Below are 27,006 nucleotides of genomic sequence, written 5' to 3'. Positions count from 1 at the left end.
GTACTCCTGCACACCTTCTCATCACCATTAGAAATTCTATCACCAATAGATGCCCCATTAGAAAATTTATAGATGGCATTTGAGCTGTGCCTAGCCACACATTCATGGGTGTAGAGAGAGTAGAGCAGTGGGCTAATCACACATCCTTGAGGTGCACCAGTGATGATTATCAGTGAAGTGGATCTGAACAGAGTGTAGTCTTCTGGTGAGTAAGCTGAGGATTCAATTGCAGAGGGAGTTATAGAGGCCTAGGTTTTGGAGCTTTTTATCAGAACTGTAGGAATGATTGTGTTAAACACTGAGCTGTGGCCAATAAACAGCTGCCTTGCATAAGTATTAGTATTGTCCTGGTGATCCAAGGCTGTGTGAAAAGTCAATGAGACTGCATCTGCTGTAGATGTGTTGCGGTGATAGCCAACTTCCAGTGGATCTAAGTACTCGCTTAGGCAGGAGTTTATTCCAGCCATAACCAACCTCTCAAAGCACCATCGCTGTAGATGTGAGAGCTGCTGGGCGACAGTCATTAAGATAGCTCACCCAGCTCTTCCTGGCACTGGTATGATTGTTGCCCTACTGAAGCAGGAGGAACGTTGGACTGTAGCAATGAGAGATTTTAAGTGGCTTTGAACACACCCACCAGCTGGTTGGCATAGGTTTTCAGAGCCCTACCAGGTACACCATCAGGGCCTGTTATCCTGTGAGGATTCATTCTCTTGAAAGATGTTCTGAAATGGGCATCTGAGACAGAGATCACATGTTCACCGGATGCTGCAAGTATCGTCATAGCTGTAGTTTTGTTCTCCCTTTCGAAGAGTGTATATAAGGCATTGAGTTAATCTGGGAGCGAAGCATTGCTGTCATTCACGATGTTAGGTCTGGCTTTGTAGGAAGAAAATGGCCTGCAAATCCTGCCAGAATTGACATGCATCCAATTCCACATCAACCGGGATTGATCTTTTGCTTTTGAGATAGCCCTCTGTAAGTCGTACCTGGCCTAGTTTTATAGCCCTGATCTATAATGAGCTTTCAAGAATCGCTAGATTCTAGATGGATCCTGTGGACTGGAAAGTGAAAAATGTAGATAGTAAGATGTTGGAGTCTATCATTAAGGATGAGGTTTTGAGGTACATGGAGGCATATGATAAAATCGGCAAAAATAAGCTCAGTATTCTAAAGTGGAAATCTTGCTTGACAAATGTGTTGAAACTGGCAGGAAAGATAAAGGAGAGCCAGTGAATATTGCTTATTTGGACTTTCAGAAGGCCTTTGACAAGGTGCTGTACATGAGGCTGATCAGCAAAATAAGAGCCCATGGTATTATGGGAAAGGTACTAGAAAGGATAGAAGATTGGCCGACTGGCAGGAGGCAAAGAGTGGGAATAAAAGGGCCTTCTATGGTTGGCTGCCAGCAGCTAGTGGTGTGCCACAGGAGTTGGCATTGGGATTGCTTTTTACATTGTATGTCAATGATTTGGATGATGGAATTGGTGGCTTTGTGACTGATACAAAGATATTTGAAAGGGCAGGTAATGTGAGGAAACAGGGCGGCTGCAGATGGACTTAGACAGATTAAGAGAATGGGCAAAGAAGTGGTAGATGTAATAGAGTGTCATAAAGTGCATGGTCGTGGACTTTGATTGAAGGAATTAAAGTATAGACCAGGGGTTCCCAACCTTTTTATGTTCCCTACCATTACCATAAACCAGGGATTCTCTGGATCTTGGGTTGGGAATCCTTGGCATAGACTATTTTATAATTGGGGAGGAAATGCAGAAGTTAGAGGTGCTGAGAGACTTGGGAGTCCTCATGCAGGATTCCCTAAAGCTGGACTTGCGGGTTGAGTCAGTGGTAAGGAAGGCAAATGCAATGTTAGCATTCATTTTGTGAGGACTAGAACACGAAAGGAAGGAGGTAATACTGAAACTTTATAAGGCATTGGTCAGACTGCATCAGGTGTATTTCGAACAGTTTTGGGTCCCTTAGAAAGAATGTGTTGGCGTTGGAGAGAGTCCAGAGGAAGTTCATGAAAATGCTCCCAGGGATGAAAGGTTAACATACGAGAAGTGTTTGATGGCTTTGGGTCTGCATTCATTGGGGTTTAGAAGAATGGGGATGGATTTCACTGAAACCTATCAAATACTGAAAGTCCTGGATAGAATAGATGTGGAGAGGATGTTTCCTATTATTGGGAAGCCTAGGACTGGAGGGCACAGCCTCAGAATTGAAGGGAGTCCACTTAGAAAAGAGGTAAGGAAGATCTTCTTTAGCCAGAGGGTGGTGAATCTGCGGAGTTCTTTGCCACTGACAGATGTTCTGGGCAAGTCACTGGGTTTATTTACAGCAGAGTTCGTTAGGTTCTTGATTAATCGGGGCATCAAAGGTTGAAAGTGAAAGGCAGTATAATGGGGTTGAGAGCAATAATAAGTTAGCCATTAATGAAGAATGGAGCTCTCGGCCTCATGTCCAACCTGATAGAGAGGAAAGCTGTATGTTGTACTCAAGGGAGAGCAGAGAGGAGAGGTACTGTGGCCACATTCTTTTCTTAGCAGCCGTCTTCAAACATCATGGTCATCATGATACAAAAACCTGAAAGCATGTATCACTGGGCTCAATGACAGCCTCTATATTGCTGTTTTAAAGCTTTTAAATAGTTCCCTAGTAGGATAAGTGGGACTCTTGACCTCATAATCTATTCTGTTATGATCTTGCGCCTTCCCCTTGCTTCCTGTAAGGAGATTGTACTTTCTCCCCACGACCATGTGGGTTTCCTCTTGGTGCTCTGGTCTCCTCCCACTGTCCAAAGCCATACCAGTTGTGCCTGGTTAATTGCTCATTGTTAATTGTCACGTGATTAGCTAAGATTAAATCGGGGGATTACAGGGTGGCATGGCTCGAAGAACCGGAAGGGCCTATTCTGTGTTGCATCTCAATAAATAAATGCAATTGCTTACCCGCACTGCACTTTCTTTGTGGCTGTAATACTTGATTGCTATTGGTTTACATTGTTCTACCTCAATGCACTGTGTAGTGATTGGTCTGTATGAATGGCAGGCAAGGCACTGTATTTTGGTTCATGTGAAAATAATAAACCTATTTCAACTTCTCATTGGAGATAAGGATGTCAGCCATTGACAAAGCATAAGAAAGCACCAAAAACTTTTGTGGGCCAACAGCAGAAGCAGAAAGTAAACTGTTCAGCTTTGGTAAACAGCCAGACTTTGAGGTTCACCACTCCAACACTGCACTTGAACCCAATGCAAAAAATTGGCAAAATGATACAAAATCCTCTTGCCAGCAATGATGAAAAATAACACACTGAAAATAGCTGTGCTGTCCAGGTGAACAGATATAGTACATGGCTATTTTTTAATAAAGTATTTATTTCCTTTTAAAATGAAAGAATAAGCTTGAAACCTGAACTCACCCAGATATGATACCTAAGCGGGTATAAAATAGTAACACAATAAAATAATCCATTGAATCACTCGCAATACCAACCCTCAGTATAAAATTGCTTTGTGCCTAAAAGAGAAATCTGTGTAAGTTCATCAGTGTGGGTGAATGTATGAACGTGAAATAATATTCGTATATTACAATAATTTTACAAGCCATTCTTCAGACACAGGTCAGGAAATAAAATTAAAACTCATTCATGTCCACCATCTGAGCCACTGCAGCATCAGAAAACCCAAAGGGAGTTAATCGTAGTTGGGAGCATCAGATGCATGATAGAAGCCCAAAGGTCCATCGTTCCCAAGCCACCAAGTCGAGGCCAGATGTTCAGGTTCATTGTCTGTGCCAAGCTTAAGAGCACAGGATCTGACTGTGGTGATGGTGGCGAAGCTGCAGTTTGTGCTACAGTCTGTTCAGGTTTTAGAAAAGTCAAGCATTTTGCAGAAGTTTATAAATCCAGGGGTATTCAGCAGAAAAAAAACACAAGAGCAGATCAAAGATCAATGCCACATTGACCAAGCTGTACTCTGTGGCTCAAATAATGGTGGTAGTTTCATCCCAGGTATAGCAGGAAGTCTAACAGGCTGGGCTCAGCTAAACCACTTGAGGTAACAGTCCAAAGTTCAAAGTCCAAAGTAAGTTAATAATCAAAGTACATATTTGTCACCATGTGCAATGCTGAGATACATTTTCTTGCATAATTCCACGTAGCCAACGAACAGACAGGCATAGCTGGGACCCATGTGAATGCCTACGGCTACACCTTTTGTTTGAAGGAAGTGGGAGGAGCAAAAGGAGAAAATATTTAGAGTGAGGACAAGTTCACTCGAAATAGAATAGTAAAATAACAAGTAAATAGAATGGATTTCATTTGATTATTAGGTGCTCAAGGTCAGGGTAACATGAATTTGTCAAAACTGCCACATCGGTTGGTTGTCAGTGCTATTGACATTTTAAAGTAAGTGGCCCCAAAATGAAAAATTTCAGTCACAAACCTCATGTGAAGATACACAACTAGCATGTTAAATAATGGCACAGTGCGTTACTATAATGAAGAAAACAAAGTCCAAAGTAAATTTAAATATACTACTTGGGAATTTTTCTTGCAGGCATTTACAGAAAAAAGAAATATAATAGAACTTCTGAAAAAATTTCCATAAACAAAGGCTGGCAAATAATCTATGTGCAAATAAAAACAACACTGAGAACATGAGTTGTAAGGAGTCCTTGCAAGTAAGTCTGTAGGTTGTAGAATGAAGTTACACACAGCGGTTTCAGGAGCCTGATGGTTGCAGGGTAATAGCTTGTCTTGAACCTGGTGGTATGGGTCTGAAGGCTTCTGTACCCCGACCTGATGGGGGTACATTCAATGCAAAAACTTTGTAAGTTTAATTCAGCTGGTTATATTGTGACCAACAGGAATTACTGAAGAAATGTCCACGGCACAGGTCAACAAGAACTGGGAAGCAAGTCTGCATGCTGATATACTGTTTCCCACACTCCCATCTGTTATCAGAGATTAACATATAGTGGAATGTCTCAGAGTGCTCCCCCTTGATACTGGGAGATATTAACTCTTTATGTTCTATAGACAGTTGAGTTAAAGGCTAATGGATTATATACAAGGATCTGCAAGGACTCCAATCAAAGTCCTCTGCAACTAACTTCACAAGAGGATGTCCATGAATATTTTCAAGTCACATCCTATCGGGTTTCCCGCACAAAATTGCAGGCAAAAGTGAAAGCAGATGGAATACTTAAAAGAAAAGTATGAAGTCCTGTTCTTGTCTATAACTAAAGATGGTTAAGGGAATCAATGTATTTTAGTTCTGAATTTCATTCACTAACGTGCATAATTTTCAATTTTATGGTTGAGTATGCACCACAAGAGTCTGCATTTAGGGTTAACAGATTTTATTTTACTTCAATACATCATTTATACTCTATATTTTATATTTCTTCAAATATGCAATCACTCACCTGGCTGTTTATATGTAGTTTAGTGTACATGCTACAGCTCGTTACAGTAAAATTATCAGAAATGTTTGATAAGATTTCTGCAAGATCATGTCCTGTGCTGCACTGTATTTCTCAGACATTATAATTGCTCCTTAAACAATAGAAACAAATAATACAAAAGCAAAATGATGGTACATGCTGGATGTGAATAATATTTTGTCAGTTCCTTTTGAGACATACAGTATGAATAATTATTCATAAGAGTAATGCTGATTTAAGCATTCTAAATTAATATTTTTCACTGTTATCTATACTGCATTTGTTTGCTTGGTGATTTGTGGGTTAATTTTAATGTCTGTGCCTTTCATACCACAGTACAGCCAGGAATACAGCACTTCACATCAATTAGTCCCCCTGAGTTTACATCGCAAGGTGAAACAACATCGGGATCCATTAGAAAGAATTTGGGAGCTTCATGGGAAACTGCCAGTGCTAAAAAAAAAATCCTGTACACACATTGTCTTTTGTTATCTTGCGTTGGGTTAGGTTACTTCATTTATTCAGCCTTTGCAGACAATGCATGTGTCAGGAATACCAGAGTAATCCTTTAACCTCATTCTGTTTAAAATGACACCTGAATGAAGATGAGCAGCACTGGGGCCTATCAGTTTCCTTGGGGAATGCTGACAAGGATCTCTGCCAGAGCAGAAATTAAAAGGGGATCATTAAGGTATAATACACGGCACAGGATCTCCATTGCCTTGAAAGGATTACAGCTCTATGGAAAAAGGCCAGGGACATTCTTCACAAGACTTTCTGCATTTTGCAAGTCTTTGGTTATTTGCTTATTACATACTTCTTATGCTAACAATTATCTGTAATAACTGAAATTTAGAATAAGACAGGCATCATTTAACTTCAGTCAAATCCATACCAAATCTCAAAACACAGTAAACATACAACTATAAACAAAGTTTAAACATATAAACTGCATTCACGCAACATCAGTTTAAGTTTCATGAAGGTCAATTGGACAAAATATCTGAAGGACCCCAGTCTTACATCCCTGCAGTACTGTTGATAAACCAACAGAGGCCCATTTTTGCACATGTTAGTATGACTGCCTGGTTAATCTCAATACTGAACAGTTCAGAAGATTTGAAGGTTTGGGAAGTGGGGAAACAGAACTCTTGCTGCTGATTCCCATCTGATGACCCCTGCTGGAAAGCAGGCAAATGGTATCCGCCCCTAATGGCCACTCAAGCCCTATCCAATGCTGTCCTGGCTCACACACAAAGTTGGCATCTTGCGGCACAGGGAGTTCGTGCATTTGGAATTGTGACATGGGGAGGATAAAAAGATCAGTAAAGAAAATTACTTATATATCTTTGGGTTGATTTATACGAGGGGTGATTGATGGCCTAGTTCATGGCCTAAGGTAGAAGGAGATGAGTTATACAGCTCTCGTGACATACACAAGCAGTCAACTCTTTGAGTGATCATGCAGGAAGTTTGATGTTATTAACTCATCAGGGGTGCTTGAAAAGTTCGTGGCCTAAGGTAGAAGGAGATGAATTATTAACTTCAAACTTTCTGTATAATTACTTGAAGAGTTGACCTGCATGGGCCTGTAACAAGAGCTGTATAACTCATCTCCTTCTACCTTAGGCCACAACCTTATCAATCACCCCTGCTGTAGACACTTCCTGGAGGTCCAAGATCCGTATGCTCCAAGACCGCTGGACTAAATGTGTAAATGTAGGAGGGGACTATGTTGAAAAATAAATGTACTAGGTTTTCTAAAATTGACTCCTTTTACCTTAGGCCACAAACTTATCGATCACCCCTCGTACAATGCTCAGCCCAACATTATTATTTGGTGGACAGTCTTGATTAGGAGCCTCTCCTCAGACTGAATTAACTTCCTGAGAAGATTTTAGTTTATCTTTCATGGATTTAATGCTGCTCTGCTTATGGGGATATCCTGCATTTATCCAGGTTAACGATCATTAGCAAGGGGCAGTAACAGGCAGCTTTGGCATGGCCAAGTCATCATGATGGGATACAACAAATACAAGGACGTCCTAACAGAGGGCTCCTGTCAGAATTTATTTCTGCAAGGCCCACCAGTAAGGGACGTTGAAAGATCTGCCATCAATGCCCGTTAGGTTAGGTATCAGATTATATATTCTAACACAACCCAATTATAATCTTCATTTCACTTCATAAGGAGTTAAAAACAAATACTGCTCTGGGGTGGCCAAGATTATATGAACTGGCAGCTCATTAAATGGATTTAAAATTATAGAGCAATTTGCAGCAACAAACAGAGATTTCCTCAATCCAGCATGTAAGGACAGCAAAGCCATTCATTGCAAGTGAGATAGTGCATAAAGTGGAAAGGAGCAATTTTAATAAATGTGCAGTAATAGCTGTAGAATTAATTACCTATCTGTGTCCATATGTGACTGGGAAATTAAAACAGGATTAATGTAAAAATTCAAATGAATATTTGACATAATCAAAAGCTATCCAATCCACTAAACAGCATGAAGTGAAATCCATTTTGAGTTCCGATGATAAAGTCTCCCAAAGCTCAGATGCACTGTGTTTTCTCTTCTATTTTTGCCCTGCATTTAGTAAAAGTGGTTATATGATATACTGGGGTTCCTGAGCTGTATGACTTTGAATTATGCATTTTTAAGTGGTCAAAGCAAATGCAAACCTTAGGCTGGGTTTAAAGAAATGCACTCAATTTCATGGTTTGACTTTCTTATTACTGGAAAATACTATGTAATGTTCAAAAACAGCACTATTGTCCTATAACGGGTCCAAAGAAAATGGTAGACCGCTGCAGATTATACCATCAGGTCTAATGAGGATACGATTTTCTCTAACCATCCTCTGCAACCACCTCCACTTTCCCATCTCCAACTCATGGAGCAGGAAAAAAGGTTGATGATGATGACGACGTCAACTCAGGCCTGAGAGGCCAGTGTCGGGCACTTTCATGCCTCACAAGGCGCGGAACGAAAGACTGTGTGGTGCACCACTCCTCACACAGACATTTCACAGTATTTTTTTTATTTTACAAGGTCAAGTTGTGAGCTCAACACTCAACCTGGCATGGATGGAAAGTGTACTCGGGAATGGCCTGACTGGATTCAAAGCAGGGAACCTCTGTTCTGGAGTCTGGCGCTGATGTCACTGTGCCACCAGCCGATAAAGGTTAAGATTAAGATAAAATTACGATTAGCTCTATTTGTCACATGTACAATGAAACATACAGTGAAATGTGTCATTTCTGTCAAATCAAATCAATGAGGATTGTGCTGGGCACCCCTAAATATCATTAAACTTCCAGAGCTATTATAGCATGCCACAACTTACTGAGCCTAACTGTATGTCTTTTTTTTTTGGGATGCGGGAGGGAAATGGAGTACTCCTGGGAAACCCATGCGGCAACAGGGAGAACATACAAACTCTGTACAGACAGTGTGGGGATTGAACCCCAATGCTGCACAGTGCTGAGCTAATCAAGATAGGGAATCAAAGTGATCAACAGTTCAGTAGAATGATTTCCTTCAGTCCTAATGAAGTGCTTTGGTCTGAAATATTGACAATTTATTCCCCTCCATAGATGCTGCCTGACTGGCTGAGTTCCTCCAGTGTTTTGTGTGTGTGTTTCTGTAGAGTGGCTGCATAGTTATTCCTCCAGCAATGCACTCTTTCATGCTATACTCGCAATCTACTTTTCCGTTGCCATATTGGTCCTCTGTATCAGAAATTCTCATTAATATTTTAAACGCGAGGAAGTCTGCAGGTGCTGGATATCCAAAGCAACACACACAAAATGCTGGAGGAACTAAGCAGATCAGGCAGCATCTATGGAAATGAATAGATGGTTGAAGTTTCAGGATGAGACCCTTCTTCAGGACTGAGAAGGAAGGGAGAAGATAATAGAGTAGAAAAGTTGGAAGAGGGGAAGAAGGCTGGCTGGAAGGTAATAGATAAAACACACACAAAATGCTGGAGGAACTCAGCAGGCCAGGCTGCATCTATGGAAAAGGGTATCGTCAACGTTTCGGGCCAAGATCCTTCATCAGGACTGGAGAAAAAGTGCTGAGGGGAGGGGAGGAGGAAACTCAAGGCGATAGGTGAAACCGGGAGTGGGGGAGGGTGAAGTGAAGAGCTGGGAAATTGATTTGTGAAAGAGATACAGGGCTGAAGAAGGAGGAATCTGTTAGGAGAAAACAGAAGGCCATGGAAGAAAGAAAAGGGGGAGGTGATGGGCAGGTAGGTAGGGAGATAAAATGAGAGAGGGAAATGAGAAAGGGGAATGGTGAAAGGGGTGGAATTACTGGAAGTTCAAGAAATGGATGTTTTTGCCATCGGGTTGGAGGCTACCCAGACAGAATTCAAGGTGTTTTTCCTCCAACCTGAGTTTGGCCTCATCATGATGGTAGAGGATGCGATAGACTGACGTGTTGGAATGGGAACAGGAAGTGGAATTAAAATAGGTGGCCATTGGGAGATCCCATTTTTTCTGGTGAACAGAGAGAAGGTGATCAGCAGTGTTTATCCCAATCTATGTCGGATCTCAGGGATATACAGGAAGCCACTCCGGGAGCACCAGACACATTATATGAAGTGTCGCCTCACCTGGGAAGTCTTTTTTGAGGCCCTTGAATGGTAGTGAGGGAGGAGCTGTAGGGGCAGGTGTAGCACTTGTTCTGCTTGCAAGGATAGGTGCCAGGAGGGAGATCAGTGGGGAGGGATGAATGGACAAAGGAGTTGTGTAGGGAGCGATCCCTGCAGAGGGGGGGGGGGGTGGGGGAGGGAAAAATGTGCTTGGTGGTGGGATCCCATTGGAGATGATGGAAGTTGCAGCGAATAATTTGCTAGACACGGAAGCTGATGAGGTTGTAGGTGAGGACAGGATGAACCTTATCCCTGGTGGTGTGGTGGGAAGATGGGGTAAAGGCAAATGTGTGCGAAATGGAAGAGAAGTCATTGAGGGCAATGTTGATGGTCCAGGTAACTGTGAGAGTCTGAGGGTTTGTAATAGATATCAGCAGATAAGCTGCCTCCAGAGATTGAGACAAAGAGATCGAAAAAGGGGAGGGGAAGTTGGAAATGTCCCATGTAAATTTGAGGCCAGGGTGGAAGTTAGAGGCAAAGTTGATGAAATTTTCGAGCTCTACATAGGTGCAGGAAGCAGCACCAATGCAGTCATTGATGTAGCGTAAGAAAAGTTGGGGAGTGATACCAGTCTAGGACCGGAACACAGACTGTTCCATGTAGCCGACAAAAGGGCAGGCATAGCTGGGACCCACGTGAGTGACCATGGCTACATTTTTTGTTCGAAGAAGTGGGGGAAGCCAATGGAGAAAATATTTAGATTGAGGACAAGTTCCACCAGACAGTAGTGGTGGAGGGGGACTGGTTGGATCTGGTGACCACACAGCTTTGAGGCCTTGCTGGTGGGGTACAGAGACAGACAGACAGACAGACATACTTTATTGATCCCAAGGGAAATTGGGTTTCGTTACAGCCGCACCAACCAAGAATAGTGAAGAAATATAACAATATAAAACCATAAATAATTAAATAATAATACATTAATCATGCCAAGTGGAAATAAGTCCAGGACCAGCCTATTGGCTCAGGGTGTCTGACACTCCGAGGGAGGAGTTGTGAAGTTTGATGGCCACAGGTAGGAATGACTTTCTATGACGCTCAATATTACATCTCGGTGGAATGAGTCTCTGGCTGAATGTACTCCTGTGCCTAACCAGTACATTATGGAGTGGATGGGAGACATTGTCCAAGATGGCATGCAACTTGGACAGAGTTACAGTATATAGGGACTGCACATCCATAGTGATTGTAGCTAGGGAGCTTGAAATATTTGAAAAGATCAAGAGTGTGTGAAGTGTTATAGATGTAGATAGGAAGGAACTGAATTGGGGGTATAAAACAGAGTTGAGCTATGCAGATATAAGTTCAGTGGGAACCCTGCTGGAAAGCCTGTCTACTCTTCCCCCACTTCCACTCAGTAATCCTGTGTCTCTCAGGTCCCACCACAAGCTCTTGAGTCCTCGGAGTCTCCATCTTCCTCTCACCCTACCTTCCCTGACCACCCAACCTTCCCTGCTCCTCTGATGTTACCAACTTCCTTCCCACCTCTGATCCCAGATCTCATCCATGCTGGGTCTTCATCATCCCTTCTGACCTTCTCCTGTCTGAGGCAGAACATTCTGTCCTCAGTGAGGGCCTTACCTTTGTCTCTCTGCACTAACACCTCAGTGAGTTCCATGTCCACCTTGACATTGAGCTCTTCTTCCATCGCTTCCACCTCCAAGCCTATTACTTTGGCATGGAATCTCCAACCCGCACTGATGACCCCATCCCCCAACGTCAACCCTCCTCCTCTTCCTGGACACCCCACTCTGGTCTTCTGCCTGCGCTGGAACTTTTCATTGCTAACTGCTGATGAGATATTAACCATCTCGACTATATCACTCCCCTCTCCAATTCCATTCTCACTCCTTCCGAACACACTGCTCTCCACTCTCTCCACACTAATCCTAACCTCACCAGTAAACCTGCAGATAAGGGTGTTGCAGTAGTAGTCTGGTGGACTGAACCCCAACAACAACTCTCAGACACCTCCTCTTACTTACCCTCAAACAGGACCTCACTAGGCCATTGTCTCGCACACCATCAACAACCTTATTAACACTGAGAATCTCCCATCTATTGCCACCAACCTTATAGTTCCCACACAGTGCACTTCCCATTTCTACCTCCTACCCAAGATCTACAAACCTACCTGTCCAGATAGACCCATTGTTTCTACTTGTCCCTGCCCAACTGAACTCATATCTGAATACCTTGACTCAGTTTTATCCCCTGGTTCGAACTCTTCCTACCTACATCCGTGACGCTTCACACGCTCTTGATCTTTACAATGATTTCAAGTTCCCTGGCCCCAATCATCTTACTTTCACTATGGATGTCCAGTCCCTATACACCTCCAGCCCTCACCAAGAAGGCCTCAAAGCTCTCTGTTTCTTTCAGGACACCAGACCCAACCGGTTCCCCTCCACCACCACTCTCCTCTGTCTGGTGGAACTTTTCCTCACTGTAAATATTTTCTCCTTTGGTTTCCCCCACTCCTTCGAACAAAAAGTGTAGCCATGGGCACTCACATGGGTCCCAGCAATGTCTGCCTTTTTGTCAGCTATGTGGAACAGTCTACGTTCCAAGCCTACACAGGTATCACTCCCCAACTTTTCCTACATTACATTGACGACTGCATTGGTGCTGCTTCCTGCACCTATGAGGAGCTCTTCAACTTCATCAACTTTGCCTTCAACTTCCACCCTGCCCTCAAATTTACCTGGTCCATTTCTGATACCTCCTCCTCCCCTATCTCGATCTCTGCAATTAGCTTATCTACTGATGTCTATTATAATCCCACTGACTCTAACAGCTACCTGGACTATACCTCTTTCCACCCTGTCACTTGTAAAAATGCCAATCCCCTTCTCTCAATTCCTCTGTCCCTGCCACATCTGCTCTCAGGATGAGGCTTTTCATTCCAGAACTAAAGAAATATCATCCTTCTTCAAAGAAAGGGGCTTCTCTTCCTCTACTATCAACACTGTCCTCAACTGCATCTCTTCCATTTCCTGCATGACTGCCCTCACCTCATCCTCTTGCCACCACACCAGGGATAGGCTTCCTCTTGCCCTCACCTACCACCCAACCAGCACATAATTCTCCATAAATTCCGCCATCTCCAATTGGATCTCACTACCAAGCACATCTTTTGCTCCCACTCACTTTCAGCTTTCTGCAGGGATCACTTCCTGTGTGACTCCCTTCTCCATTCACCCCTTCCTATGATCTCCCTCCTGGCACTTATCGTTGCAAGGGGAACAAGTGATACACCTGCCCCTACACCTTCTCTCTCACTACCATTCAGGGCCCTAAACAGTCCTTCCAGGTGAGGCAACACTTCATCTTTGAGTCCATTGGGGTCACCTACTGTATCCGGTGCTCCTGGTGTATATCAGCGAGACCCAACGTCGATTCGGAGTCTGCTTTGCCGATTTCCCAGTGGCCACCTATTTTAATTCCATTTCCCATTCCCATTCCGATGATTCAGTCCATGGCCTCCTCTACTGTTGTGATGAATCCACACTCAGGTTGGAGAAGCAACACCTTAGTCTGGGTAGCCTCCAACATAATGGCATGAACAGCGATTCCTCGAACTTCCAATTCCCCCTTCGCCATTCCCCTTTCCCATTTCCCTCTCCCACTTTATCTCCTTACCTGCCCATTACCTCCCTCTGGTGCTCCCCTCCTTTTCTTTCTTCCATGGCCTTCTGTCCTCTCCTATCAGAATCGCCCTTCTCCAGCCCTGTATCTCTTTTAACGCCTCCCTGCCTTTCTACTCTGACTCCTCATCTTTTTTGCTCCAATCCTGATGAAAGGTCTCAGACCGAAACATCGAACGTACTCTTTTCCAAAGATGCTGCCTGCCTGCTGTGTTCCCTAGTATTTTGTGTGTGTTGCTTGAACATCCAGCACCTATCTGCTTATTTTCTCTTGTAGATGATAGATGAAGCCTGGTTGATGGGAAAGGGCAAGGGCTAGAGAAGAAAGGATCTGACAGAAGAGGAGAATGGACCATTGGAGCAAGAAAAAGAGGGGTGGACCCAGGGAAAAGTAACATGCAGGTGAGAAGAGGTAAAAGTTTAAAGGTAAACCTCTATTTTAGTAATTCAGAAGCATTTTCAAAATCTATTTTTCCAGCCTGGATCTGTCTCTCCCCTTCTTTCCATCAATGCAAAAGAGAACAAAATGGAGAGCCGGTTCTGTGTCACATTCATGCCTTGCCTGTGTAATCCTGCATTGTCGTTTTGAAGGAAATAATGTATTCGCACCTGGTACTTAAAACAGAAGGGAAAACATATCTGAAAATGTTAATTCATGCCTTTGATTGTCCCCCACTAGTGTGATCTTCTTTATTTACTCCTGTACTTTTCTCTCTCACAACATAATAGCCCAGGATCTGCATTTTGCAGCTAATGTACAGTGCTCACGTATCACCTCTTTAAGAGTTGCACATAAAGGTCTCATGGGCTCCAGAGTGGAGACTTGCTCCATCTACTCCAAAGCAGCGCCCTCTACAGTTATCCGTTCAACACACACAAAATGCTGGAGGAACTCAGCAGGTCAGGCAGCACCCACAGCAAAGTCGATGATTTGGGCTGAGACCCTTCATCAGGACTGGAAAGGAAGGAGGAAGAAGCAAGAACAGCTATGTGTTGGTGGTGTCGCTGAGGTTCTTCAACCAGTCATTTTCCCTCAGACATGCAGTCTAAGTTGTGATTCATCAATAGGAAATAAAAATTACATTCAAACCATGTAAATAAAGTGGAATCATGATAGGATTAAAGGAGAGAAATGAAAAGACATAAATAAGGATGCAGATATAGAGAGATATAAGGGGCTGCTAATGCTGGAACCTGGAGGAACTCTGATTCAGGCAACAATAAAGATAGTGGAGCTGAGTGATGATGATATTAAACAGCAACTCCTTTGCTTGTATCTTCAGAAACAGCTTTACTTCTACATTTATCTCTTTATTTCTCTTCCAAAGTTCTTTTGAGGACCCTGAACTGAGTTAGACTCCGGTACTTTGCTGGAATGGGACCCGCTCTCAGGGCCTCACGATAGGCTGCTTTTTGATATCCTGAGGTCACGGCCTAGAAGACTAGTGCACCTTCAGGGTGCCAGATTTTTTTGGCTCTGGAGGCAGGCCGATTCAAGGCTGGTTCCGCCGACTGATGTGTCGTGGGAGAACAAGGAAGTTCGGAAGCAGTGGGCTTGTTGCTGGCTGTGTGCCCAGAGGCGCAGAGCTCGGACAAAGCCATGCAATGGACTTTTAACATTGTAAATCAGTGAGCTGTTTGTAATGTCTCCCCTCTTGCTCTATTAGGGAGAGAGAGAGTATGTGGTATGTCGAATACTGGGTGAACGAGTAGTCTTTGGGGTACTGCAAGTCTTTGTCTTTATTGATGCTTTGTTGCATGCTTAAGTGCTTGGTGGGGGCACCGAGGCTGGTGGGGGAGGGTAGGTCGTTTGCTGCTGTCTGTGCGTGGGAGGGGCAGCTGGGGGGGGTGGCTTTGGGGTTCTAATATTTAACTGTCATTCATTCTTTGGGGCACTCCTCTGTTTTCGTGGAAGTTTGCAAAGAAAAAGAATTTCCGGATGTATATTGTATACATTTCTCTGACATTAACTGTTCCTACTGAAACGCACTGATCTGTCGGGAGGAAGGCACAGCTGACGTTTCAGGTCGAGATCATTCCTCTGCAATGATGAGACCCAAAACATTCACAGTCTCTTTCCCTTCATAGATGCTGTCTGACCTGCTGAGTTCCTCTATGTTGTGTTTATATTTTTCATATCTCCTGTATCAAATGTTATATAGTTCAGAATCAGAATTAGAATCGGGTTTATTATCACCGGCATGTGACGTGAAATCTGTTAACTTAGCAGCAGCAGTTCAATGCAATACATAATCTAGCAGGGAAAAAATATAACAATAATAATAATCAATACATAAGTAAATCAATTACTGTACAGTATACATATATTAAATAGATTTAAAAAGGTCCAAAAACAAAAATACTGTGTATTAAAAAAAGTGAGGTAGTGTTCAAAGATTCAGTGTCCATTTAGGAATCAGATGGCAGAGGGGAAGAAGCTGTTCCTGAATCGCTGAGTGTGTGCCTTCAGGCTTCTGTACCTCCTACCTGATGGTAACAGTGAGAAAAGGGCATGCCCTGGGTGCTGGGGGTCCTTAATAATGGACGCTGCCTTTCTGAGACACCACTCCCTGAAGAGGTCCTGGGTACTTTGTAGGCTAGTACCCAAGATGGAGCTGACTAGATTTACAACCTTCTGTAGCTTCTTTCAGTCCTGTGCAGTAGCCCCTCCATGCCAGACAGTAATGCAGCCTGTCAGAATGCTCTCCACGGTATAGAAGTTTTTGAATGTATTTGTTGACATACCAAATCTCTTCAAACTCTTAATAGAGTATAGCCGCTGTCTTGTCTTCTTTAAAACTACATCGATATGTTGGGACCAGGTTAGATCCTCAGAGATCTTTGACTTTGACGAACTTGAAGCTGCTCACTCTCTCCACTTCTGATCCCTCTATGAGGATTGGTATGTGTTCCTTCGTCTTACCCTTCCTGAAGTCCACAATCAGCTCTTTGTCTACTGACAAAGGAAAGTGCCAGGTTGTTGCAGTGGCGCCATTCTGCTAGTTGGCATATCTCACTCCTGTACGCCCTCTCGTCACCACCAACAATGGTTGTATTGTCAGCAAATCTATGGATGGTATTTGAGCTATCCCTAGCCACACAATCATGTGTATTAAGAGCAGTGGGCTAAGCACACACCCCTGAAATGTGCCAGTGTTGACCATCAGTGAGGAAGATATTTTATCACCAATCCACACAGATTGTGGTCTTCAGGTTAGGATCCAATTGCAGATGAAGGTACAGGGGCCCAGGTTCTGCAACTTCTCAATCAGGATTGTGGGAATTATGATATTAAATGCTGAGTTATAGTTAATGAACAGCATCCTGATGTAGATGTTTGTGTTTTCCAAGTGGTCTAAAGCCGTGTGGAGAGCCATTGAGTTTGCATCTGCTGTTGACCTATTGTAGTGATAGACAAATTGCAATGGGTCCAGGTCCTTGCTGAGGCAGGAGTTCAGTCTAGTTATGACCAGCCTCAAAGCATTTCATTACTGTTGATGTGAGTGCTACCAGGCGATAGTCATTAAGGCAGCCCACATTATTCTTCTTAGGCACTGGTCTAGTTGTTGCCTTTATGAAGCAATTGGGAACTTTCGCCTGTAGCAATGAGAGGTTACGTCAAACTCTGATGAATTGGCGGTCTGAGGATTGAAGTTTTACTTTGGTATCTGACTAAGTCTGAGAGGCTACAGCTTTGCTGCCCTTTACATGATCATTTAAACGATTTTCTTCTCTGCTGCTTCCTGTATTGTGAGTTTATCTCAAAGCTTCCAGAACCATATCTTAAAAACCTCTGAAAATTACTGGTTTTCTACGGGTTAAACTTAACCCAAGAAATTAATGGTCCTCTTTCCTTACATGCCATCTGTACAGACATGGAAAGTGTTGCTAATAGTTCCAACATGCAATGGCTATTTATCACTAATCTGCACTCTGATCATCAAATTAGATCAGCCTTAATCACTCAGCTCAAGATCTCAATGTAACTGTGGAAGCAGTTGACAAATACCAGTGAGCGCCATCCAGGGTATCACTACAGGGATTTCTTAAGGAATTATCCTGGCTCCACCCTTCAGATTCTACTTCAGCCTTGACCTTGCCATTAACACTAACCCTGGAGTATGGATGTTTATTCACTGACTTCACAATGATCAGCTTGAAGCACAATCTTCAAATAATAAAAGAGCTCATCTGCTCCTAAAGAATGTGACAGGATTTGTGGAGTTTTCACTGACACAATGTTGCAGCTAACAGTGCTGCTGCCTCTCCACTCCGGCAACTCGGGTTCAGTCATGATCTGGATGCTGTACTTGGAGTCTGTATGTTCACCCTGTGGAAAAAAATGGATTTCCTCTGAGTGCTCAGGTTTCCTCCCACATCACTAAGACCCTAAGTCTGTAAGAGCATAAGACCATAATGAATAGGAGCAGAATTAGAACATTTGGCGCATTGAATCTGCTCCCTGCTCCACCATTTCATCATGGCGGATCAGATTTTCCTCTCAGCCACAATCTCCTGCCTCTTCCTCATATCCCTAGATGCCCTGACCAATCAAAATCTATCAACCTCTGCCTTAAATATACATAAAGATTTTGCCTCCACAGCTGACTGTGGCAACAGATTCCACAGATTCATCACTCTCTAGCTCTAGGAAGAAATCACTCTCCAGGAAGAAATTCTTCCTAATCTCTGTTCTAAAAGGATGCCCCTATATTCTGAGGCTGTGTCTTATGGTCTCAAATTCTGCCACCATAGGAAACACCTTTTCCACATCCATTCCATCAAGGCCTTCTGATAGGTTTCAATGAGGTCACCCCTTATTCTTCTGAAATCTGGTAAATACAAGCCCAGAGCCATCAAATGATCTTCAAATAACAAGCCATTCAATCTTGGAATCATTTTCATAAACCTCCTTTGAATCCTCTCCAGTTTCAGCACATCCTTTCTAAGTTGAATCCCAAAACTACTCATAATACTCCAAGTTGTCTTCACCAGAACTATAAAGTCTCAAAGTTACATCCTTGCTTTTATGTTCTAGTCCTCTAGAAATGAATGCTAACATTGCATTTCCTTTCCTCATCAGGCTCAACCTGCAAAGTGACCTTTAGGGATTCCTGCCCAAGGACTTCCCTTTGTGCCTCAGCATTTTGCTCTAAACTCTCTCCATTTAGAAAATATTCAACCCTTTCACTTTCTACCAAAGTGGGTGATCATATACTTACCAACACAGTATTCCATCTGCCATTTCTTTGGCCATTCTCCTGATCTGCCGAAGTCCTTCTGTAGCCTCTCTACTTTCTCAAAAGTACCTGCTCCTCCACTTATCTTTGTGTAAACTGCAACTTTGCAACAAAGCCATCAATTCCAACTTCCAAATCATTGACATATAATGTAAAAAGTATTGGTCCCAACACAGACCCCTGTGGAACACCTCTATCACTGGCAGCCCACTGGAAAAGACTTTCCTTATTTCCACTCTCCCAATCAACCACTGCTTTATCCATGCTAGAATATTTCCTGGAATACCATGGGTTTGTAGCTGGTTAAGCAGCCTCATGGGTCCAAGTACACAATATCAACCAATTCTCCTTTGTCTATCCTGCTTGTTATTTCTCCAAAGAATTCCAACAGAGTTGTCAGGTAAGATTTTCTCTTGAGGAAACCATGCTGACTACGGCCTGTTTTATCATGTGCCTCTAAGTACCCTAACACCTCATCCTTAATAATCAACTCCAATATCTTCCCAACCACTGAGGTCAGACTAACTGGCCCATAGTTTCCTTTCTTCCATGTCTCTACCTTCTTGAAGAGTGGAGTGACACTTGCAATTTTCCAGTCTCCCGGAACCTTTCCAGATTCTTGAAAGATCATTACTAATGCCTTCATGATCTCTTTAGCCACCCTTTCAGAACCCTAGTGTGAACACCGTCTGGCTTCAGACCTTTCAGTTTCCCAATTGCCTTCTCTCCTGTTAGGATAACTTCACACACTTTATGCCCCCTGACACCTGGAACTTCCACCATACTTCTAGTGTCTTCCACAGTGAAGACTGATGCAAAATACTTACTCAGTTTGTCCACCATTTCATTTCCCCCCATAAATACTTCCCCAACATTGTTTTCCAGCGCTCTGATCTTCACTCTCACCTCTCTTTTACACTTTATGTATCTGAAGGAACTTTGATATCCTCTTCAATATTATTGGCTAGCTTACTTTCGTATTCCATCTTTACCTTATTAATGACATTTTTAGTTGCCTTCTGTTGATTTTTAAAAGTTTCCCAATTCTCTATCATATGCCATCTGCTTGCATTTATGTTGGCTTTTACTTCTCTTGTTAGTCATGGTCATGTCAATCTTCTTTTAGAATACTTCTTGCTCTTTGGGATGCATATATTCCTGAATTTTCTGAAATTGCAGCCAATGCTGCAGTGCCGTCATCCTTGCCAGCGTTCTTTCCCAATAAACTTTGGTAAACTTCTCTCTCATGCCTCTGTAATTCCCTTTACTCCACTGTAATACTGATACATCTGACTTTAGCTTCTCCTCCTCAGATTTCAGGGTGAATTCAATCATATTATGATCACTTTCCCTTAAGGTTTCTTTTACCTTAAGCTCTCTAATCAATTCTGGTTCATTGCACAACACCCAATCCAGAATAGCTGATCCCTTGGTGGGCTCAACCACAAGCTGCTCTAAAAAAGCTATCTGCTCTAAAAGGCACTCTAGAAATACCCCCTCTTGGATTCAACATCAACCTGATTTTCCCAATCTACCTGCTTATTGAAATCCCCCATGACTATTGTAACATTGCCTTTTTGGCATGCATTTTCTGTCTCCCATTGCAATTTGTAGGCCACATCCTTTCTAATATTTGGGGGTCTGTATACATTTCCCATTGGGGTGTTTTTACCCTCTTAGATCTATCCACCTTCTGATCCTGTGCCACCTCTTTCTAATGATTAGTTTTCATTTTTTACCAACAGAGTAACACTGCCCCTTCTGCCTTCCTGCCTGTCCTTTTGATATAACATGTACCTTTGGACGTTAAACTCCCAGCTATAACCTTCTTTCATCCATGATTCAGTAATGCCTACAACATTATACCTGCCAGTCTGTATCAGCTCTGCAAGTTCATCTACCTTATTCTGTATACTGTGCACATTCAAATACAACACCTTCAGTCCAATATTAACCCTTTGGAATTTTGTCCACCTTTTACATTGCAACTCATCCAGTTGACTGCAATTTTGCCTTATCAACAGCTTCTCCTCACTACACATTGCGTCTGTTTGTAAGCCACCTACCTCATCTTCAGCACTATTATCCACCCTTCGTTTGATACTTCTTGCATTGAAATATATGAAGCTCAGGACATTAGTCGCAGCATGCTCAATCTATTGATCCCTGACTTTGTCTGAGGGGTTACCAACATCTGCCTCCACAACCTCTCCACGAATTGTTCTGGCACTGCGGTTCCCACCCCCCTGCAACTCAGCTTAAACACCTCTGGGCAGCATTGACAAACCTTCCCACAAGGATATTAGTCCCCCACCAGTTCAGGAGCAAATTGTCCCTTCTGCACAGGTCCCACCATGTGGGTTGATAGTTGAATTGACTCCCAGAGTGTAGGTGAATTATAGTAGAATTGTGTTTCTGAATCTGTGTTAGGGAGAATAAAATTGAATTAGTGTAAATGAATACTTGATGGTTAGCATTATCCCAGTGGGCTGAAAGGCCTACTTGTGGGCAGCATCATTACAGCTGCAAAATGCACAAAAAGATATCCTAATATATTTCATAGACCTTGAAATCCAAAAAGCAAGCATCATCTAGTTCCGAATAAGAGGAAGCAATATCCCCAACTAAGCATATTCTGGTGGACCTCAAGGAGAAACTTAAAACTAGTTGACTTGACAGTAGGCTTAGCAGAAATAGCACCTGAGCAGATGTGCAAATTCACAGAATTGTCACCAGAAGTTAACTGGAACCTACAAATTTGCTAGATCTGAGACAGCTGAAGTGAAGTCACAACACAATAAAGATAATACAATATGTTTTTTCAGAACTGGAAAACAGCAGGATATCTTTCCCCAACAGAATTGCCTTTGGTAGAGAAGCAGTATTGGAATATGCCTTCCTACGTTATTAGTCCTTTGAATCTATGCCAGCTTCCAGTTTTCCATCCTTTTCCTTCACTTATTTCCCTCAACTCTACTCTCTCATTTGACCAACAATGCATGCAAATAGGATTAGTGCAGAATGGCACCTTGGTTGGCATGGATGGTTTGGGTTGAAGGGCCTGTTCCTGTGCTACTCAAGTCTGAATCCAACTACTCCTTGATAAGCAGTTGAAGATGCCAGGTGATCATCAACAAATGTGGGAGAATCATATGAAGGTGAGCTTTATATTGGAAGCCAGACCTAGATACAGGTCAAGATGCGTGGCACTATGACACAACTACTAGAGCTGCTGCCTCACAATTCCAGGGAACCAGGTTCAATCATAAACTCCAGTATTGAATGTGTGGAGTTTTCATACTCTCTGTGTGATTCTGTTCCCTCCTCCATCCCAAGGACGTACAAGTTGTCAATTGGAATTGCAATTGGTTTATTATTGTCACATGTACCAAGGTGCAGTGAAAAGCTTGTCTTGCATACTTTCATACAGATCAAATCATTACACAGTGTACTGAGGTAGACCAAGGTAAAAGAATAGCAATGCAGAATAAAGTGTAGCAGCTACACTGAAAGTGCAGGCAGGTCAGCATTGAAGTGCAAGATCATAATGAGGTACAGTAGATTCGGAGGTCAAGAATCCATCAGACTGTACTGCAGGGCTATTCAATAGTCCTATAACAGTGGTGTAGAAGCTGTCCTTGAGCCTAGTGGTACATCTTTTCAAGGTTTTGTATGCTCGTTTATACGTATTTTGTAATTGTCACTAGTTCGTTGGTAAGTGTTAGAATCTTTGGGATGGGGTGAGAGTGGAGTTAATGGAAAGATGGGGAGAAAAGGTTGCAAGAGAAATTAACATGGAATTGTTCTGTTTTGTGATGTAGCATATTTGGCTGAAATGGCTCCCTTCTATATCGTAAGGATATATGGAAATATGAAGAAAATGAAGAATCTGTTAATCTCAGTGTCTGAGTCAGTACAATGCTTTCTGGAGTACATCCGCTGTCTGTGGAAGTTCCCACATTTGTTGATGATCATCTGGCATGTTCAAAGGGTAGTTCACCAAATATTGGGATTTCAGACTTTCGGTACATAAATAATGAACTCCAGTTCATAATGTTGTCACTGATAATTTGATCACTGGCTCGTCTCCCCTTAACTCATGTTCCAAAGAGTAACATTGGGAAAGTGATTATAGGTGAGCTCTGATGAACTTCCCAGACATCTGCAACATCTTAACCCAAAGGATGGAGAACAACAATGTGCATAATACTCCGTGAAGATGATATCCCAATAACCTGGTAGAACCAGAAGCTGAAAAAAATGTAGGGCAACAGAGAGCAGCTAAAGGAAAACAGGAAAACAATGGCAGAGGCAATATTCTCATACTTGGAGACATAATGAGCTTGAAGCTCATGTCAGACAGCACCAGGTATGACTTTAGGGATGGGTGAATCAGTGGACAACATGGCTCCAGTTTGAATGAAATCATGATGGAGGAAGGTACTTCATATGAGAAGAATAGGTACTATTGTCAGAGATTTGCTTGATGGAAGCAGCTAAGGAGATAGTGGAGGCTGTACCACCAATTGTGCAGAATGGGAACACCACAATTTGACAACAGGCTCCTGTAGAATCCGAATGGGAAGGACAATATGTTGGCTCATGTATCTGGAAGGCTGTACGTTCTACAAACGAAGATAACACTCCGAAAGTAAGGCACTCAAAAAACAGAGAATTATCTAGAATAAAAACAAGAGATTCTGCAGATGTTGGAAATCCAGAGGAACACACATAAAATCCTAGGGGACCACAAGAGTCTTGGACCGAAACGTCAACTGTTTATTAATTTCCATGGATGTTGAATGACCTGCTGAGTTCTTCCAGCATTTTGTATGTGTTGCTCTAGTTATCTAGAATGTTTGTTTCTTTGTGTTTCATTCAAATTACCTTGTTTGACAACCATGACAAATGTGTGATATATTTAATATTGTTGGTACCATTTTAAGAATTGTATCAATGGACTAGCTTCTCTCTCTCGCTGTGTGTGGAACTTGCATGTTCAACTCCCTCACTACAAAGGACATGCAGTAAGCTACGAACCACAAACTCAAAATAAAAATATTGCAACAACCACATATAGGGAAAAATACTGACAAAAGCTGAAATGGACCAAACATGTTAAAATGTGGTTCGAACCGCATGATTGGAAATTTCACCACCACCTTTCTCACTGCTAACCAGCTGCAACAACACTCAAGCCATCAGTCAGAACAGAGCCGTCTGCCTAATCAGTGTCCTCACCGCAGGACTCAATATCTTTCTCTGTCACCAAAGAACCATGGAAGCAGAAACCCATCCAGGTGGTACTTCTTATTAGTGGTCTGGAAAGAACTTGCTCTATGTGATTCACTCAGCTGGAGATCTCCCTGTATAAGTCCTTGTGTAATCCTTCGGAATGGATCAAAAAGAGCAGGGAATGCAACGTTTGCATTCAAACACCCTTAAAGAAGCAATGATGTACTGTGGAGGCTTTACAAGGCATTGGTCAGACTGCATTTGGAGTATTGTTAGCAGGGTTGGGCCCCATAGCTAAGAAAGGATGTGCTGACTTTGGACAGGGTTCAGTGGAGGTTCATGAAACTAATTTCAGGAATAAATGGATCAATATTGGGGGAACATTTGATGACTGTGTGCATGTACTCACTGGAGCTTTGAAGAATGAGGAGCTTCTCATTGTAACCTACTGAATATTGGACAAGGAGAAGATGTTTCTACTAGTGGGAGTATCTGGGAGCAGAGGGCATAGCCTCAGAATACAAGGATGTCCCTTTAGATTAAAGATGAGGAGGAATTTATTTTGCCAAAGGGTGGTGAATCTGTGAAATTCATTGCCACAGACAGCTGTGGAGGTGAAGTCATTAGGTATACTTAAAGTGGAGGTTGATAGGTTCTTGATTAGTCAAGCATCAGTAGCTACATGGAGAAGGCAGGAGAACTTTCGATTCTCACCTCTGGTGCAGACAACGTGGAGTTTGCACATTTCCTCTGCGACTATATGGGTTTTTCCCTCTTGTGTTCTGAGTTTTCTCCCATGTCTAGAAGATGTGGGTTGGTAGGTTGATTTGCCTTTGCTGATTACCCCTACACTTTAGGTGAAAGGGGGTCTGGGGGAATTTAGTGTGAACAAAAAATAAGAGTAGATGTTGCTGGATAGTCTACACAGAATTAGTAGGTCTAGAAGCAGGCTTCAGTGCTACATGTCTCAGTGTAAGTGGCTTACGTTTTAACTTCTGACCTTTAAGAGAGGTAACATGGACTCACTGAACTGTTCCATTTATCTGGCATCCAAAGTGGAGTGTTGATCTTTGGGAAAAGCTAAGTCCATCAATTGTGTTCTAAAGTACCTAATGACAAGAAATAGAGGATTTTAAAAAATGTAATCTAAATTCAATCTAGGATTGAAATCATTAGAGTGTTTGTATGTTGTAGCTTCTGCCCTGTTATTAGTTCTGCGAAAGTTTACTTTCTGAAAAGCTTCACCAACAGCAGAACACCAACAGGGTAGCAGACACCAACAGAATCAAGAAACTCATTCATAAGGCCAGTGATGTTGTGGGGGTGGAACTGAAAAGAGGATGCTGCCCAAGTTGCATGCCGTCTTGGACAATGACTCCCATCCACTCCATAATGTACTGGTTAGGCACAGGAGTACGTTCAGCAAGAGACTCATTCCACCGAGATGCAACACTGAGCGTCATAGGAAGTCATTCCTACCTGTGGCCATCAAACTTCACAACTCCTTCCTTGAAGTGTCAGACACCCTGAGCCAATAGGCTGGTCCTGGACTTACTTCCACTTGGCAGAATTTACTTATTATTATTTAATTATTTATGGTTTTATATTGCTATATTTCTACACTATTCTTGGTTGGTGTGGCTGTAAAGAAACCCAATTTCCCTCGGGATCAATAAAGTATGTCTGTCTGTCTTCAAAATACATAGAGGCAAATTATTAAATCCATAAAAAGAGAAAAACGGTAAAAAGACCCTGATGAGAGTTATATACAGACCTCCGAACAGTATCAAAGATGTGGTCTTCAAATTACAACGGGAGATAGAAAGGGCATTGTTACAATAGTCATGGGGTATTTCAATGTAGGTAGATTGGGAAAATTAGGCTGGTACTGGATCCCAAGAGGGAGAATTTCTAGGATGGCTACAAGTTGGCTTTTTAGAGCAGCTCATGGTTGAGCCCACTAGGGGATCAGCTATTCTGGATTGAGTGTTTTGCGGAGAACTGAAGTTAATTAGAAAGCTTCAGAGCAGGTAAAACGGGGTGCCTGGGGTATCTAGGGAGGGGTAGCACCTCTAGTGAGGGGCCTGCCATGCCCTTTTTCAGGGCAGCTCATCCACATTTGGTCCCCAGCTCTCACCTGTAGCTCCAAGTAGCTGTAGCACACGCAGTGGCCGTACCCCGGTAAACCGTCTCGGCGGAAGGGCCAAACCAGGTGAGGGTAGCCAACGGGTCTTCGACCTTCGGTGAGGTAGGGGATCTGCCTGTCCCAGCGTGTGAAGTCTGGCCCTGGCAGATTGAACAGAAGAGACTGATTAATGGTCCAACAGTTGAGAAGGCAGGCCAGCAGGCATTGTGGAGTGCTAAGGGCACGACAAGGTTCTGGTCATGCACTGAAAGAGGTGGTGGTCTCACCCAGCAGAAGGCAAAGGCAAATCACTGCTGTAACTTGCCACGTACATGATTTCCCAATATGTCAGAGCGGCATGGAGGGAAATTGTCCGCCAACTGGAAAATCCAGATGCGACCTAATGACGGTAAGTTAAAACAACCCTTAGGGTGCAGTGATCATAATATGCTAGAATTCACCCCGCACTTTGAGAAGGAGAAGCTGAAGTCAGATATATCAGTATTACAGTGGAGTGAAGAGACCACGAGCAGGGATGATGGCAGAGCAGTAATGGCAGGAGTATCTGGGAGCAATTCGAATGGCACAGGATAGATGCATCCCAAAGAAGAAGTATTTTAAAGGCAGGATGACACAACCATGGCTG

Source organism: Hypanus sabinus, chromosome 12 (genome assembly GCF_030144855.1).
Source record: "Hypanus sabinus isolate sHypSab1 chromosome 12, sHypSab1.hap1, whole genome shotgun sequence".
In the NCBI taxonomy this organism is placed as follows: Eukaryota; Metazoa; Chordata; class Chondrichthyes; order Myliobatiformes; family Dasyatidae; genus Hypanus; species Hypanus sabinus.
The sequence above is the reverse complement of the archived record's forward strand: the minus strand, read 5'-3'. Positions refer to the sequence as shown.